Here is a 19,977-nt window from a genome sequence, read left to right as displayed (position 1 = left end):
CATTCCCTAACTAGGTTAGAGAAAATGATCGGTTAAAGTCCTTTTGTAATGATGAGCAAAAAAGTAGTCCTCTCCTTTATAAATTTAGCTAATGTATTTACAAATGTGCTGCCCTACATGTATTACAGGGTCATAAAATCTGTATATAATACCTTAAATGGGACTGTTGGGTGCAGGGGGAATGTTGGATTGAAGAAGGATAGCAGGGGGCGGGAGGAGAGGGAGTATGAGGGAGAAATACATGTCCATTAGAGGCTGGTGGTGGCATAAAAGAGGTAGGGGAGAGAGGCAATGGGGAGTGATGCTGAGTGATGAAGAATTATATTTGGAAGTCAGGGACACGAGCAACGTCAAAGGTGCAAGCATTAGTGGAGACTGAAAGGAGCAAAGGAAAGAAGAAAAAGAAGGGCAGAAGAGGAAAGACAAACAAGGTTGGGGGAGTGGGGTCAATGAGGGATTAGGGAGGAAAAGGAATAGCAGAGGAGAAGAGAAGAGGCAGGACACCAAAACCAAAAATGAGATTGAGAACTGAAATATTAGTCTTGAGAAATAAAAAAAAATCAGCTTCTAGTGAAATGGAAAGAAAAACCATCTTTCACACCAGCTGAAGAATAGGAAACAAATAGAGGAGCACGTGTAATTCAGTAAGGCAGAGGGCTCGGCAACGGGTGAATTGGAAGAAGACGAATTAGCATCTTGGGTGAAGAAAGAAGCAGACAGATGAGAGACATATAGCAGTACAGGTGAACTCTGGATAAGAGGTGGAGGGTTGTAATGGACACTGTAGAGGGAAGATAAGGGATTGGCTGGAAGGGTAGATGAATGTTTATGGGTGGATAAATGGATAGATGAAGGGTGGGTGGATGAAGCCTGTAAATTAGAAAAAAGGGGCTGCCTGAGAAAAGGAATGAGAAGGGAAGAAGTGCTGAAGAGATAAGTGAGAGGGGTGAGGGAAGGATTAAATGATAAGGGAAATTGATTAAAGGCAGATACGTGTGACAAAAAAATAAGCATTGAGATGTAGACATTTATTGCTGAACAACAATAACAGTGATGATGATGATGATGCCATGCCTCATAAAATCCAATCCCCCCGCTCCCTCTTTTCCCGGCATGGATGCCCTGCCTGTCAGAGATTGCTTCCCATAGAAATAAACATCAGGCTTTGTGCAGACGTATTCTACATAAACCAATTTACAGCCTGGTCCAATATGCTGACGGTGCTCAAGTAAATAAGGAGAACCTTCAGGCCAATGTTGAGTTGACACATTTCACATGACCATATATCATTTAAAGCCAGACCCTCAACCCAAACAGAAGAAAACATTCCTCTTCCTATAACCCTTGGAAGCATGACTGTCATACCACAAAACCTCAGCCAACAATAGGTCCCTTGAAAATGATTACTCATAGGTAATTTAACCTATACAGACCATTCACTAACATAAAGGTCACAAGTTTGATCTTTTCAGCATAATATGGAGTTCTAGTGAAACATTTTTTCGAGATGAATTTAATGGCCAAGAAGTATCTGGGAGATAGGATACTAAAAACATTAAAATATAATGCTTTGTTTGATCAATGATGTGTTAAATCCTTTGTTTGTGCCACTTTTGAAATGTTGTTTTTGCAGTAAGCATTACTAGTAGTTATCTTACTATCTTTCATCTCTGTAATTTGAGTTAGCTAACTCATTCTGAGGTCACAAGTCTTAGATCCAGATTTTAACTTCAGGTCTCATATTAACAAGGTGACGAAATCATCAGTTTTTCACCTTAGAACCATAGCTAAAGTGTGACTATTCATAAAATACAAAGATGCAGAAAAACTGATTCATGCCTATATCTCAAGCCCACTCAATTACTGTAATGCACTTTTTACTGGCCTCCCAAAAAAAACCCACTAAGAGGCTTCAGCTCATTCAAAACTCTGCAGCTCAGGTATTAACCAGAACTAAGAGGAGAGAACACATTAGTCCAGCTTTACCTGCTCTGCACTTGCTCCCTGTAAGTTTCACAATTGACTTTAAAGATCCTCCTCCTTATATAGAAAGCCCTTAATGGACTAGGTCCAAGCTTCATGGCTAACTCCCTTGTTAACTATTTGCCTTCAAGAACATTGCGATGATGCAATCACCTGCTACTGGTTTATTGTAGGTTTCCAGCAACAGCAGAAGGAAAATCGGAGATGCAGCCTTTGTCAATTGCACCCCAAAACTATAGAACAAACTACCAAGGGATATCAGGGAAGCCAGTTCACCAAATATTTTCAAGACAAAGCTAAAGACATATCTCTTCACTTTAGCTTTTAATTAGCTTTATAATCAGTCACTACTGCATTTCTTTTAATTGTTGTATTTTACTTGATTTTATGTAGTTTTTATTCTATTTTTAGCTACTTTTGCTATGTACTGTTTTTAGTGTTATTATATTCTTATAATCTATCTTATATTACATTAATGTTTTAATTATCTCTTTCTTTTCTGTTCTTTTTTAAAAAACGTTGTGTTGTGCTCCTTTTATATTCCTTTTATCTGAATTACTTGGTGGATGCAGTTTCTTTTGTTGTAAAGCACTTTGAGCTGTATTTATTGTATGAAAGGTGCTATACAAATTTTAAAAATATTATTATTACTATTATTATTAGCATTACTATTATTATTTCCAGATTTTAGTGCCTCCATCATCTACACTGCTTTTGGGATCAACATCAACAGCATACTCATTCAATTGTTCTTTACTAAGCTTATCTTTACCTGTTTCGAATTAACATAATGTATGGAAAAGGGACTGTGGCTATGCCAGCAGACCTTTAATTATTTGGTTCAGTCTATCGAGGTTCAACCTCCAGAGCATTCTGTGTGTTTGTAAAGATAAAACGTCAATTTGCCGTCTCAGCAACTGATGTGTTCACTCGCATCTCCATCTCCATTGTCATTGAGGAAGACACTGAACCATTCCCTGCCCATTTTAAAGAGGTGAGAGCATCAGCTGCATGCCAACATGTAAATAAATATGGGAGGCCACCCCTCCAGCGAGGTCCTTTAGGAAAGAGATAAAAGGGTCAATCCCTGCCTTGTTACAGTAATGTCAGAGTGGTGGGAAGTAGAAAAGACCCATGATGTGATTTTGGTCATTATCCTCTGCCTTAAAACCTGAATTTGTTTAAGAAAGGTGTAAAAAGCAAAACATAGTAAGAGGCCATAGTAAATTAGAATAAACATAACCACAATTATACTGTAGCAATGAAAGATTCCAACAAAACTACCTCAGAGAAGCATTGGCTATCAATGGAGAAGCTAAACTATCCCCCAAGTCCTGGAATATACCACCTCTTTTTTACATAAATGGCATCATCATAAAGTGGGCAGGTCATCTTAGCAGAGTGAATGGCTCCAGGTGTCCAACACAAATCTATTCCCTCTTCAGAGATTGATGCCTTGACTCTAGAGGTCAGAAAAAGCATTAACATGACAATTCCATATCATAGCTTGAGAAATGCCACAGGTGCAGGAAGCACACAGGACACAGGGGACAAAAGACGGATTATCTTGTTGTCTTTGGGGCCAATGTGATATATGTTGAGTCAATCACCCTCTGAAAAGGGAAGACACATTGTCTTCACAGGCACAAGTGTTCTTCAAATGTAAATTATTCTCGCAAAGCTGAGCAAACAGAACAGCATCATGCACCCAATGGATTATATAGATGAGCCACTTTTATTTATTTTTTTGAATTACTACAATATGAGTACAGCCACAGTTATGACTTTTGCATATGTAAGGTAAAAAACATTATAGAATGAAAATCTGGATCAAAAGATATGTTCAAAGAATATCATAAACAAAACATTTAACAACTATGAAATTAGACCCAGCCTTTCATATAACAATATAAATTGACTCAAATTGGTTCACTATAGTCAAATCAAATTGCTTTAGTTCATAGTTTTGTCTACTATTGTAAACACTAATCTCTTGGTAGTGTCAAAAAAAGTTCAATTATTTTTCATTTATTTATTTATTTTGTCACTCCTAATTGTTCTGCGCCAGCCAGCAAGAGAATGAACATGCACATGTTTTGTCACATAATTCTCTGTGTTTGTCAAATCAAGTTTTTTTCATGTGTGTTGTCTGTGCCATGCAATTAAATGCTGCATTCACTTCACTTCAGGTTTACATGCAGGCATAGATGTAGCACTTAAAATATGTTAGGCTACTCTGATCAGAAAATAGATAAATAAATACATTTCAAGATAATGAACCAAGATGTGAAGAATAAGGACAGTCTTTTTTCTATGATTTCAAATTTGACTTAACAATGATTTGCTTTAACAGGTGGTGAAGAAACACCCATCTTTATAAGGGGTTCTGTTGATATTTGCAGTGCGTGTGTCTGAACATTCTGGTTTGGCAGAGTTATGATTTTAAGATTAAGAGGTAGGTATTTTGACAGAAAAGGCCGATTAGGTACATAAAGTTAACCTCAGGGAACTGTACCGATTGCATAGCATCTTCAGCTGATTTTGGAAATAAAAGAAAGATTACCAGATGAAAAAAAAAATTGGATAATTTAAACATTGCGGCACACATTTTGATGTAATGATAATAATGCTCCTCTGACAGCACAATAGGTGCTGAAATAGCAGGCTGTGTATAGTGCCTTTCAGCAAGGCCTTTGTAGAAGGGTCAGCGTTTCCATTTTCAGTTTCAAAACACAATACATCAAGCTGGAAAAATATTTTTTCCTTATCGCATATAGAATCCATAATACAGTGTTACTTTAAGTCTTGTCAGCTCTACTTGAAATAAGTGTGTCTGCTGGAAGGCCTGCATAGTAACCTTCCTGAGGCCTATCACTTCTTTCAGGATTTGGCAACACTCGCAAGTGTATGCAAACTTTCTCTGTGTGGCTGATAAAGTGGCTTGATGATGAGGTGAAGGATATGGTGGTAGTGGTTGTGTATTAGATGGTGATCAAAGAACTGGGTGGAGTAGGGGGTCTGACAACACTTGCATGAATTGCTGATGTGTCAGTATCCAGAAAGTACAAACAATCTCACAGCTTTTGAACGCTCAGTCTAAAATAAATGAAGTCCAAAACACACAGAAAATGTATCTGAAAATCAATACACTGATCCTTTCAGTCCCACAGACAGCAATTCTTGGACCGTTTTGGAAATGAATGTAGGAATTGAAGATAATTTCTGTAAGTGTTCATAAATGTGATTGCAGACACTTTTATAGAAGAATAATTCACTTCTAAGTTAAATTAAAATCAGAAAGCGGGACGCAGAACAGTTGTATGTTATATTTCATTGCAAATCAACTTAATTATCCTGCAAAGCTCAACACATCCACCCACATGCACATAGACATACATTAGTTCATCTTTCACTGTGAGTCATGTTTTACACCCAACCCTAGAATGAACATTATTCTTAACCATACATTTACTTGCAATCAAAAACACAGAATTAATTGAACCTCATTCCCTAACCCTAATCTTGAACCTGATGTCAAAACTGCAAATGTAACATTTGATCCTCACAGAAATGTCTGCAAGGATGAATGCACACATATATGTCCACATATCTCCTCCTTTGAATGTCAGTGTGCTTTCATGCAATCATTTTATCCATTAAAATGGTATTAGCTGCCATAATCAAGTTATATCCTTATTCCTTATACAACTCACCAGGTCATTAAAAATATTGTCATAGTGTATTTAGCATACATAAACTGCCAGCATGTCTACATAGTTAAGAATGTGGGCCACAAGTATTGTACAACGACACAGATACACTCAAGCACTCAAAGTATCCTGCCATATATTTTGAGAATATACATAAATACATACAGTATATCCTTATGCTGAAGACCAATACCTATGATTCATCTGCATTGAGAATCTGCAGACTCACTGCTTTTCATTCACAGCATCAAAGTGTGACAAGCTTTTTGTATATAAAAACAACAAGACTCTCAGCCTACCATATGCTGTAAGGTCTTTTCAGCCATAGTACTTTATCCAAAATGGGATTGATGCTTAAGAGAATGTGAACCTACATTCTACTATTTGTGACACTAATACATCCACTGCAGCCATCTCAACCACCATCACACCTTATTACCTCTGTAAGCTCCAGTGGTCACCTCTCCCTCACCAATGTGGGTCTATTGCCTTTCATCAATCATGGTCAACTAGCTATAGAGGCTGAGTAGAGGCTTGGTGGGGGATGAAAAGCTAACAGTCTAAACACATAGCATGTAAGCACTGTTTACAGATCTATGACTTCTGATCTGAATTGTATTTAAATTTGTGATGTAGTAAAACAAACATTAATCTTTCATTCTCATTTTCCAGGTTTTTCTCATGCATGTTTACACACATAAAACACACACAAAACACTGCACAGTCAGTGCTGTCAATTTAGGCCCACATCACACCAACATCAATCTTCATTAAGCCCTTGACCTTGGATGTGACTGGTGAAGCATGGGTGATATTGCCAGCACAAAGCTAGAGGGCCATTGTGCACTTGAGTGGGTATGTGTGTGTGATTGTGTTACCAGGTGTTACTGTAGAGGTGAATAATGAACAGGAGAGGCATGTAGCTTTTTGTGTTCATATATAGTATGTATGTGCCCTTTCATGTCACAACAGCACAACTTGTTTCCTTGTATCCTTTTTACAAAACAGCTGGAAAAATGATCCTGTTTACAAGACTATTATGGTAGTAACGGTTGTCAATGCAAAAACTATGTGCCTGCAATTAGGACATAATTTATACGAGCTATGGGGAGTTTGTTAGGGTTTATTTAACAGTCTCAATTCAATTGCAATGATGAGCTGCTTCTATATTATGATTCCAAATGCCTGCCACTGGGTCAAGAATAGGGTGACCCTGTTTTTCTCATAAACTCAAATTAGGGAGCAAAGGCTGTTATTTATATACAAAAGTAAGTGTATGACCATCTAAAAAAAATAAAATTGTACTTATTCTTTATGTAACACATTTATGCTACTGATCTCTCCACAATTAGAGATGACGTGTACCTCACTGCTACCTCACATTTGCCTGGAGGTCATGGATAAGGGTAGCTCTCTTTGATAAGACGTGATGATGCCCATGACAATCACAGAGGATTTTGTTTATAGAAGCTAAGTAAGTCAGCCAAAAGCAAAAGTCTGACTTTCATTTCCCATTAACACTGCACTCTTTGTTATGGATTAACAGGGTCTGGTAGTGCTCTGAGGCGTTATATTAACACCATTGATTTGGGTTTTGGTCAGTTCATGATTGGACGTATCCTTAAATCACAATTTTTCACTGTAGCTATTTTGTCAATGGCTTCTTTCATGCTCTAATGGAGTCACTGGCAAGGTTGTCGACCTTCCAGTAGACATCCTGAACTTAGGTTTTCACCCAGTCAGTTTACATGGAATTAATTATTGTGGGAATGTGGAATAAGTGTAGCCTTCATAATTGAGGTCTAGACCTCATCATTACCCACAAGTAGACACCAAGCTTAGCCCAGCAGGAAGTGTGTGCAACAATAATAACTTCCACCCTGGGGAACCATAGACTCAGAGCCTACAGGTGCTAGGATGAAGGCAAGGCCATGGACAGAAACAGCAGTGATAGGACGTTTTGAAGGACGTCAGTTAATCTTACATTCTTGTAGTATATCAGTTTGGTGCACATCAGTCTAATGATTATGTTCTTTTGTTTTGTATTATCCATGTGCAAAAAAAATGTTCTGTTGTATATGAATTGTTTCTCTTTTCACGTTAGACAGTTTACCCTCATTTATAATTACATGCAAGTAGGGCTGCTAAAAGCCAGTGGCTATATTTGACAGTGACAAGCTGAGAGGCAGACACACATGCAGACACTTGTTTTGCTGTTATTCCATATATGACTCTGTTTGTGCGTGTGTGTGTGTGTGTGTGCGTGCATGCGTGTGTGTGTGTGTGTGTGTGTGTGTGTGTGTGTGTGTGTCCGTGCGTGCGTGCGTATGTGCCTTTTTTGTTGTCTCATTGTGACCTTTTCCAGTATAAACACTGACCAGGCAAAACATCATTTCTGAAGGCCTGGTTAAGGTTCATGGTAATATGTTAACTGAGGTTAGGTTATGGTTAGGGTAAGGCATGAATTGGGTATGGTTAAGATTTGGGTTAGGCTGTCCACAATGAATGGAAGTCAATGCAATGTCCTAACAAGGATAGCTGCACAAACTTGCTTAGTCAAAACATACTAATGAATATCATTCTATTTCTGCAGAGTCCTTTCAGCCAGATGCCACTAAATTCTAAACACTGCACCTTATAACTGTATAACTCTGTATTAATTTGTTTTTAAGAAACTTTTCAGGCCCAGTCTTTGTACTGATGTGATTAGTGTGGGCAGTGTAATGCAAAAATCCAATAAAAAAATGATAATCTAATAACATGCCTATAATGTAGTAAAATGTTGAGCACACAGTGTAATTGATTTTTGCATCTAATTCACTAACTTAATTCATTTTGATTTCAATGGCACTTTCACTGTATATACACTCTGTAACTTCACATTGTAATAATAAGCAATATAAAATAATTGAGTGCATGGATACATTTTTGATAAGCATTCCAGCTGTGTGTGCTACTGTACAGCAAATAACAAACATTCCCCATTTCAAATCACAACTCAAAACACATCTGTTTAAAACTGCCCATTCCATCTGATGTCAATTACTCTGTCACTTCTAAACTGTCTTTATTTTTATATTTTATTTATTTGTATTGTTCCTTTTGTGTTTTTAATATGTTTTTTATTTCACTAATTCTGTATGGTGTCCTTGAGTGCCAAGAAAGGTGCCTTTAAATAAAATGTATTATTTTTATTATTATTATGAAACATTGGCTTGTACACTTCAATGTGGCCCACCACTACAGAAACTTGGGTTCAGCTACTAGCAGTAGGACATCAAGAGTAGCTTGACCAAACATTGTAACCAACACAACATGTACTGTATGTGAGTAGCAAGCCAATAAGAAATTATTTCCTGTTCGGGGGAGTGGATTTACCTAAGATAGTGTAAAAAAATAATATGTGTTAAATGTTAAGAGCAAAAATTGTTTATGTGAATATGTATAGAAGCAAGCACCAACTATACACTTATATGAAAAACACGTATGGATTTTTGTTTTCTGTGTACAAGGCATAGTAATTTGCATAATGTTTTGTTATACATGCAGTAACACATACACACAGCTAATCAAATGTGTAAAGTATGGATGTGTATTCTGAATAGTACACACTATCAATTCAAATAAGGGGAAACTGTTATTTTTTCCATTATAGATTTTTATCTCTGTCTAAAACTGGCCTCTCTATTGTTGTCCAAACCAATTGATTTGTAAGTGAATTCATAATCTAAAAGTGTCAATGTGGCAAGGCAATTTGCAAAATTGTATAGCAATGTAGAGACCAGTGTTTACAATTTGCTAGTGTTCATAAATTATAAGTAAGGCCACAAGTGTAAATGGTTTCAAAGATAGTGCCTCAAGAATTCCTATTAGTGTTTAAGCATTCAGACAAAACAAACAAGCAGAAAAACAAAACTATAATATGTAGTCACATTTAAACTTTAAAAAAAAAACTCTACACTGAATAAGCATGGACAGACGTCTGTTCATACTGTTGCTGGGCTAAATTGTTTATAATTTTCCAACAGTCCTTCCTGACTAAGTACATTCTCCATTGCTAAAGTTGCTTTAATTGATTTTAATATATTTTTGAACAGCTGATTTGATTTTACACAGAGAATATATTTAAATGTATCAGTAATGTAAAATCTGCTCTCATGACTTACCCATATAATCGCATTTTCCTTTTCCTACAGGGACCTGACATCAAGAGAGGCTTCAAAGCATACCGCAATGCAAAACTGCAAAAGCGTCATCCCTGATTCCACACACTGTAACAAGGGAGTCAATGGGGCAGGGAATCTGAGCTTGTTTCAAAGCAATTTCAGCACAGAATCTTCAGAAAGAATATAAATTAATTGTAGAAATTGATGTTGATGCAGTGTACTGTACGCTTTCTTAATTTGATAATCATCACCATTCAAATTTCTCTCTCAGATGTAAGATGTGCTGGGTACCTACATCAGTAATGTTCATGTGTGGGGAGTTCTCCACTGTTTCACTCAAGAGTGAAAATATGTCCATCCTCTCCCCTCTTGGACCACAGTCCCAGTTTTCATTTCAAAGCTTCGACTTCATCAGCAACAAAAATATGCTATTCCATCCTTTGAGTGTGAGGTTCAACTGATTCAGCAGTAAAAAGATGTTAGAGAGGTAAGCAAGCTTAATCTAGAACTTCAGTTCCACAAAAGAGTAGACTTTATTCCTCAGTTCAAACAGACGACCAGTCCTCTTGAGAGCCATTTCAACAGCAGCTCTTTACACTTATCTACTTTGGTTCAAAACTGGTCTCATCAGCATCCACAATTTTTACTCCAATACCTCCCACCATAGTCTTGCTTACTTACATCAGCCCTTTATCAGGATACCCCCCATTCAAGCCATGGAGGAGGCCTGCAACCAAATGAATGCAGGGTCTGTGCAAAGATTGGATTGACCACTTAAGAATATTCTTCCCTCTCTGTCTTGTGAGAGCCTATGATGCAGACAAAATGCTATGGCCAGATCCACTTAGGTGAAGATATTAGGATTTTTGTATTTCTATTATTATTCATGCTTTCTATTTTGCTTCCATTTCTATTTTGTATTTAAATAATATATTCTATTTAGAATATGTTCTGTTCTGATCTTCAGTGAACAATACAACCTTTGGACATGAGTGGATGTATTGACTGTTTTCCAATGTGGAGACAAATATCTCCATCAGTGTGCAGTATTGGCCTTCTGTGTTGTGTTTCGTCAATATATTATACTGTATACTATAGCACTTGAACAGTAGAAATGTCTAACTGGTTCAGAAACAGAACCATGTGTATGAACCATTTGTGTGCTATATGGTGAGAAAATTGGGTTTTTATAAATTATTGTATAGTTTTGAATGAAGTGTTTAATTTTGCAAAACATCTCAAGTGTTGTCTTACCTGTTTGAATTGTGTGTAATGTTTTGAGAAAATTAGCCCCGTTTTTCAAAATCATGCTGAAGAAATCATAAAAACCTCAAACAAACTGTGATTATAATGATATGAGCCAACAAAGGAAATATTCTCAGGCTTGGCTGCATGGTGGGAATTGAAGAACAACTTTCTGTGGCTGCAATCCAGAATAGCACCTTCATACAAATTCACAGTTTTGCTGAATGACTGAATGATGGGCTCTAATGAGGTAGGAAATGTGTGAAAAAATATCATCTCCTTCATCTCCTCACTCTATCTCTATTTTTTAATTCTGTCGCTTATTTTTTCACTCTCTTTTTCACATACTTATGCATGCACACCATTACACCATTGGTCTCTGTTTTTCTCTCAATCACTCAGACACAGAAATGTGTGCACACACCCACACACACACACAGATACTCCTACACCTCCAGAAATAGAGGTAGCAACAGTCTCACTGAATCTCTCAGCCCACATGTTGATAATGTCACCTTTTCAGTGTTTCATTACCTTGTGCTAACAATCATCATCTTTCTCTCTCTCTCTCTCTCTCCCTCTCTCTCTCTCTCTCCCTCTCTCTCTCTCTCTCTCTCTCTCTATCTATCTATCGTGCTCTTTATTTTAGGATCAGTGGGATGTTTGAGAGGAACTGTCATTCCATATAATTGCTATAGTTAATGGTGCTACACTTCAATTTCTCCATTGCATCTGGAGAGGAAAGTGAGTTTATGATCCATTAATGTCAGTACTCTAACTTGTAAACTGCACTCAGAGGAAATATCGGAGATGGAGGACAGTATGGGAGGGAGGTCCATGGCAGGGGAGGTCGAGTCATAAGTACAGATGTGGAGGACTCTTCGATTATAACATTCAGTTGATCTTCATAACACAAACAACCATTAACGTAACCACAGATCAGTTACTGTGCATTCTCAGAGAAGCACAGCACAGAAGGGTTGCAGCTGAAGTACTGACCATATTCGTGTGACACTTGCAACAGTTTATTTCATAAACAGTGACGTCTACAGTCAACATTTGCCGTGAGGAGACATAAGGGAAAAATGTACAGAAATTAACTCTTCATATAGGTTGAAGTTTGAATAACATTTTTCAACATCTGCATTTAACCTGGTTTGTTAAATCAAAGGCTGAAATAACATTCACTGATCTTTTATTCTTGCCAAGAAAGCAAAAATGCAGGATAATGACTTGTCAGAATCTAATACATGACTCTGTCATTCAAGCATAGCTGTTTTGTTTTGTACAATATATAAAGTAATATCATTATATCAACACAAAGCACCCTAAAATCTGTGTTGTGATCTGTGTTAACAATTAAAGGTTCATTTACTAAGATCAGGGTGCAGATTTTGGACCAAGCATTATAAAATGATGCCAAATGAAGATATAAATGAAGAGAAGATCCGAGAAGAGACTAAGAATATTAAAAATTGACTCCTTTCCAATCCTCATTCATTATTAAGACATCAAACAATCAATATGTCAATCTGTGAGGAAGTTTGCAAGCCTATTAACATAAGTTACCATTATATTGCAAGCTCTGTTGGTCTCCTCAGCATCTACTCTAGAAGTAGAATTCCTAATATATTGTATACATGTCCGGTAGATCAATCTTGATACTGATTAAAAAGAGTGAATTGTCCCTTTATATAAAAATATGACCTGTAGGTGTCATTCACTGTCAAAATTATAGCCTGGAATGCAAATTTCATTTCAACCACATTTTATTGAATATAAAGTTGTTTCATCCTGGAAGAAACGTTGTATGGAGGCACTTTGAGTAGAATAACTCAAATAGTTAAAAATGAATGCTAAGTTGAAGACAGGACAACATCCTTGGCTAAAAGACTACCTAAATCGATCTGAAATGATTTAGCTTTCTGAGGCATGAGTGACAGTTAAACAGTTTCACTAGGTAGAATCAGTACCCAAGGAAAGTATTTGAAGGAAAGCAACTAAGCAGTGGAACAGATGGTCAGTGAGATTTTTAATGCCCAGGCCAAACTGTTGCACGTTGGTTGGCTAAATCTCAGGGTTATAATCAGTGTTATGTAAACTGACGAATGAAAGCGTTGCTGCTGCTGTGTGATCTGCCTCTGCTCTGTGGCCCTACTTGCTTTTAAGCATGTATTCATAAGCAGATGTCTGCGTTTTTGAGAGGTAAAGAAAAGAAAAAGATAAAATGGAGACAAACTAAGAAGAGAAACCAAGCAGGAAGAGACATAAAGAAATGTAGAAATTCTGTGTTTAAATAGCAGTTCTATTTGAGTGACACCTACATGTCTAAACAGCATCAGTAAACAGAAACCACCACAGCTGAGAGCCGAAGCAATATCGAATGTGTCCACTGAAGCACTTTCTGTACTGGCCACTAGAGGCTGGCTCTAAAAGCTGCATTGAAATTAGCGGGAAGATCCCCCAACATATTGATATGCACAAGAGAGATATAATTCCTTTGTGCACAGGAGGACAATTTAGTTGGAAGCTGATCAAATACAGACACAACATGAAGGAATACAAATTGATCAAAGAGCTATTTTTGTACTTGATTATATTTTCTAATTACATGGGTCTGGAGCTGTACTTTTGTGTGCTGTGTATGTCCAACAACAGCCATATACTCAGCTAATTAAGTGAATCATGGTTCCCGCTGAGATGATCAATAACTGTACATATTACTGGCAATACAGGACACTGTAGTAGAGTTTACTAACTGTGAGCGGAAAGCTATTGATTGTATAACACGGAGAAACTGTGTTACCTTAAACCATGCAGGAAAAACTGTTAAGATAAGAAGACGTGGAAATGTCTCACGTCAAAACTGTTAAAAATTTGATCAAAAAAAGGATTTTCTTAACATCATCTTCCTTCTGGGATCCCCTTTGGCTTCCACAAAGCTGTTGCCAAACACAATTTGGTAATATGAAAAGTGAGTCAGTTTATTCAAAAATATCCATATTATGTAAAATTGGGAAAATTAAGTTATATACTGTTTATGAAACCACTAAAGGTATGACTGTAAGAAAATACTAAGAAGTAAAAGCTTATTGCAAGTAAGGACAATTTACAAACATACACGCACAGTTTATGTATGTGTGCACACACCCACGCAGTTAACATTCAGAGAAGTATGATAAGGTAGTGTATTGAGTGTCTCAGAATGCTGAAAATCAATAGTATCTGTACTTGGTGGTACAGCAGAGAGATATATGTATCCTTTATTTCAAGTTACCACATATATGTATTCTAAACATGAAGCTGAGCTGTGTATTCCTTTTGATATTCATTCACATGGTGTATAGAAATTATGGTGTTTCATTGGCAATCATGAATAACTGAGTGTGAAAAGATCAACTGACTGCATAATGCAGTTGCCTGTAGAGATTTGCAGGCTATCTCTCACTTTCGACTTGGATTTACTTAATTATTTTGTCTTGCATTGTGTTGTGCATGTGGGTGTGTGTATGCTTGAAGCTAATTCATAAGCTTTTACCACAGTGAACATATGTGGGATATAAATGGATAATTGCACACAACCTTTATGCATGCATATGTCTGAATCTCTGTTAGTGTGTATACTGTATATTTTCTTCAGCTTGGTTTATTCTAACTTACTTACCTTTACCTCATTCATTTATGTTGTGTAATTAAACTGTATAACATAATGTGAAAAATTAATTAAAAATCATATATTTTTTGTTGGGATATTATATTAGACTCTTGCAGAATTAAATGTTATTTTATTTAGTTCAATTCAATCCAAAACACTTTATTTGTTCCTGAGGAGCAATTTGAATCACTATCTTACAGAGAGTTCCCATGGGCAGTGACTTAAACAGGAACATACAGTACATCACGATCTCTTGTGAAAGATGACATGAAATACATAATTTTAATGATGTTCACAGCAGACCAAGAGACAAAAATACTAAAGATTGTTTCCTAAGCATCGATCACTAGTGCAGTGACTTTTCATTCTGGATTTAAAACACAGGTTTGTAACTTATTTTGTTGTAATACAACACAACATGTGTGGAACGATCAAGTGATTCATAAATACTGTATGTTGGCAGCATTGAGAGTTAAAAAAACAAAACAGACAAAATACAAATAAACCAGTTTGTCTAAATTATTCTAAGCTGTATTTCAGTGATTTTTAATTATCATCATCTTTATGAAAACTGTCTTGAAAACTAAACCTGGATGTTATGTAGGCAGCCAATGTATGACTGCCAATCCATTTCCCCATGGCAATAATGTCTGGCTGAATTGTTTTAATTGTGCTCAAACAAGAAACATACTCATCATCATTTTAATATAGTCTTAATTTAATACACAATTGATCAAACCACTAAGCGATTTTTAGCTATGATGCTATCTTTAGCTTATTCCATAACAGTTATAGCATGCATGTCTGTATTTGTGTAAACATACAGTATGTTATTGCCTCAGAAAGCATAATAATAATAATCTGTGTGCGTGCGTGCATGCGTGTGCATGTGATGTGTACACGTCTGCCTAAATGAGAGGTGTGTGCATGCACCAATGTGTGAATGTGTGTGTGTGTGTGTGTGTGTGTGTGTGTGTGTGTGTGTCTGAAACAGTGAGTATGAGGAGATGCCAGCTTATGGCTGATTGCAAAGAGCAGCTCACGAAGGGAAAGCACTCTTTTGTTTTCTACAAAATCCTGATTTATACCTCTGGATGACATGTTGAATAAACTTGTATAAAATTATATAAGATAGTGTCTAATAATTAAGGTAGTGTGTCCACTGGTTGAACTGTTATAAGGGCAGCTACCCCCCAATTTGGAAGAGCTTTCTGGCCCACTCTGGTGGCAGCCTTCCTTTATTCTCAGTTACTGGATGAGCTCTATAATAACTTTGATTGATTCTCCTGTTCTTGATACAACATGTTGATAACCCCACACAAAATATTACCACTGATTCATCCATACCCCTGGGAAGCTTCAATTAGGCTGCCATATCCAGATTGGATAGATGAGGGATAAAATTTGAACAGATACCAGGAGCTGGGCAGGAGGGAAACGAGACACTGTTCAGCAGCAGGCACTAAGTCCAAGTTTCAACCCTCTAGCACTGTGAAATGCACAAGTCCAAAGGGGCAAAAAAAGGCAAGCGCAAATCAAGCTTTACTGCAGTAATTGAACTGAAGTACTGCACTTGGGTTAATCCCGCTCTCTCTCCTATAACAGCCTCAGTTGGAGGCAGCCAGAGGGGAACCCTGCCTGCTGTTACCCACTGGACAGAGAGCCCTGACCTAACCAGAGCTAAAACATGCCACTGGCTAGAAAAGTCCAAGAGAATAGAGCGTCAAAGAGCCTCAGGAATCTCCAGTTGAGTGACATCATGTACTGAATAAAGACATGCCTCGCTTGTGAAGAGTGCACTCCAGAAAGGCTAAAAAAGCTCTCTCTTACCTGTCCTGGTTTGATCTCTTTAAAAAAAACAACTCTTCACTGCCAACAAATAAACTGACACAGAGGTTTGTTGTCTGTGTGCTTGTGGACCAGCGCTGGAAAATAATGTGGGGGTGATTTTATCACATTCATTAAAAGACAATATACTAAATAGAGGTCAGCAAAACTTTTCAGGGTCATGAGTGCTCTCCTGAGAGATAATATCCATGCCTTAAGGTGCTTTAAACACTAGACAAATACTCAATCACAAACAGGAAATAGTTGTTCACTCACACAGACACAGATGAAAATACAGTGATAAACCATTATAAATTAACTTTTGGTCAAATTGACAAACAAATACTAAAAACACACATGTTCAAGATTAATTGTGGGGACACACTCAATACTAAAACATATGTGTGCACATATATTAAATGTGAAAGAAAAATTGACTTTAATAAAAGTACCAATACAACAATGTGAAAAGTCCATGAGAGAGTGATTACCTTTACATGTAAAAGGCTTGCATGAAAAGTCATCAGCAGCAAAAACTCCCTGAAGTATAAAAGCAGAAGTTCTACATTCATTCTTCTGACATATATATATTAATATGACATAATTCGATTAATCATACTGAAGCATCACTGTGTAAGCAGCATGTCACTGTAGTTGCTGGAGGTGGAGCTAGTTTGAATGACTTATATACACAGTTAGCTAGTGTACCTAAAGGTGAAGGGTCATGACAAGATTAATGGATGAGGAAAGAAGGAAAAACTGAGTTTTGATACACAATTCTCTTTTCTTTAATCTTTGATTTTTGGTGAAATATTGGATCATTTGAAGATTTATTGAAACCATGTGAGAAGTTTAGAGGGAAAATCACTATTTGGTGGAGCTTTTAAAACTCAGACATCTGAAATGTTACCCTGGCAACACACCGGGTTTTGTAAGACGTCAAAAGCCAAAAAAGGTTGACTGATTCAATCTTGAACGTGTTGTATTTTAAAAGCTTATTATATTATCTATTATGTCAAATCTTAATCTGAAAAAAAATAAAACTGTCAAATAAATGTAGTGGAGGAGTAGAATGTACAATATTACCCTCTGAAATATAGTTGATTAGAAGTATAAAGTAGCTTAAAATAGAACTACTCAAGAAAAGTATAAGTACCTCAAAAATAACTGAGTACATTTATTTAAGTAAATGTAATAGTCATTTTCCACAACTGACACAGAGAAAGACAAACACACTTTCCCACACTTAGTTTGAAAACGGTCCACGTGGTCTTAACTGGCCGATGTAAGTGATAGAAGACTGACTGCAATGCACTGCTTGTGATTGTCAATTTACCACAGTTTGTACTTTAAGACTGTATGAAACAAAATAAATTATCCCCACATACAGCACCATGATTGATGCGCAAACAGGGAGGGAAGAGGGGCGTCGTTCGTAAAATATCTCTTCTCTTAAAATTCAAAAGCACTGTTCACAGCGAGTGATTATTTCCCCATAACCTGCACATCTCTCACCTAAATTACCGTCATCCATCTCTCTCCGTTTAGCCCTGCACTCACACACGCGCGCGCACACACACTTCACTATCCGTTCTCATCACCTGCCCAGAGAGAGCTGTGAGTGTGCAAGTCGCCTTTGCTTGCTGTTATTTGTTTGAGCGGCATCACTGGAAATTCGGTTACTACTAATACTCATAATCACTTGCAATGTTTAGGAGAAGCTGTCGATTGTTGCCTGCGAGGAAAAAATCTCCTTTTGTCAGAACGGAAGGTTATTCCAAAATGTGAGGAGGGGAAGAAACGACAGTCGCACTTTCACTAGTCCCTCTCCACTATCAGTCTCGGACTCGCGCGTCAACACGACACACACGCGGGCACGTGTTGGATATGCATGCCCGCAAATCGAGTCACATGCAGTGGTGGCGTCTGGCTTTGAAAAAAGGGAAGCAGCTTGAAATGTTACACCACTTGCATTACAATAGCATTAATTATACGGAAGGAGGTGGGGGTGTATTTATTATTATATTATTAAAATATGCGCGTGGAACTGCAGCATCAGGTTATGAAGACGGAGAAAAGGGGGGAAAGGGGGGTTGGAACTCCCTGCCAAATATTTGGTTAACCACCTTGTTATTATTCGTCATTATTTTAATGTGACTGTATTTAGAAGGTTTGACAAATGATTGACAATGAATGAATAAATGAGCAGAGACAGAGCATACAGAATCATATAAACCCGTGACGTCCCTCATAACTAATCACGCACATGCACTACTTTAACCACGCGTGAGGAGGCAACAGACACACGCGCACCCGAGCGCACGTACCCACACGCACACAAACACACACATACACAGTCACAGAGGAAACGTTGCACTGCAGACCAGACTGACGTGACTACACTGCCAGCTCACTCTGCCTGCTGTGATGAAAATAAACCCCCAGTCAAAACTGAAGGCGAAAAATGTGTTGTCCCCCGGTAAATAGCACTGCAGAATCAACAGCTGGGGGTTTATAGGTGGCTTATGCGACCAAGAATTACACTGATGTGAATAAACTGCCCACAAGAATGTCCTTGTTTTCCCGCTCATGTCTCCCGCTGTAGTCCTTGGTGATGAAAATGTCCTCTGATTTGTAGTTTAACTTGAAATACGCAGATGACTACAAAAATATACGCTGGGTATCATCAACCCATTTTTTTCCTCCCTTGCAGATGCACGCAGCTCAGCGCTCCTCGCCGTTCTGTGCTCAGTCTGGAGTGGCACGGCTGTAGCAGCAGAATATTTGGCTGTAAACAGAGACACAGTGCTGTTGTCTCGATGCGAAACGTGAGCTTTTAGGAGACGGTGAGTGATTCGAGTAGGATTTTATTGCAGATAGACGCTTGTTTCATCCTTGCAAACTGGTAAAGGAACGCGATTTTCTTAAACATTTTTGGAGGTGTTCTCTGCCTGTGTGCGCGCGTATCCGAGCCTTGTAATCCAGTCGTGTTTAATTCTTCTTTTTTTGGCCCATCGTAAGTACTTACAGTGGATCTTATGATTGCTACTCGTGTTCCTAAGATGCCCAAGATGTCTTGGTTGGGAGACGGTCTTTTGATAAATGTCAATTTTATCTCCTTGGAAATCATCACGTAGGAGTCAGGGAGAAAGACAGGGAAAGCGCGGTGGGGGAAAAAACAAGGGTTCCCAGTTGAAAATGTAAGAGGATTTTTATTTAGCAGCCACTGAAAAGAGATTAGGCGACAGCAGTGGAAGTTAAATTGTGCTGCATATAAAATGGGCGGGCTAGTCTTTATAATAGGTTGGTACAGCCTATTCTAAAATTAAATGGTCTGCGCTTGGACGCATTCTGTTTTCCATGCACTTCACTTACAGGCACGATTGATTAA

Source organism: Scomber japonicus, chromosome 13, assembly GCF_027409825.1.
Source record: "Scomber japonicus isolate fScoJap1 chromosome 13, fScoJap1.pri, whole genome shotgun sequence".
NCBI classification, from domain to species: domain Eukaryota; kingdom Metazoa; phylum Chordata; class Actinopteri; order Scombriformes; family Scombridae; genus Scomber; species Scomber japonicus.
This window is presented reverse-complemented; position numbering follows the sequence as displayed.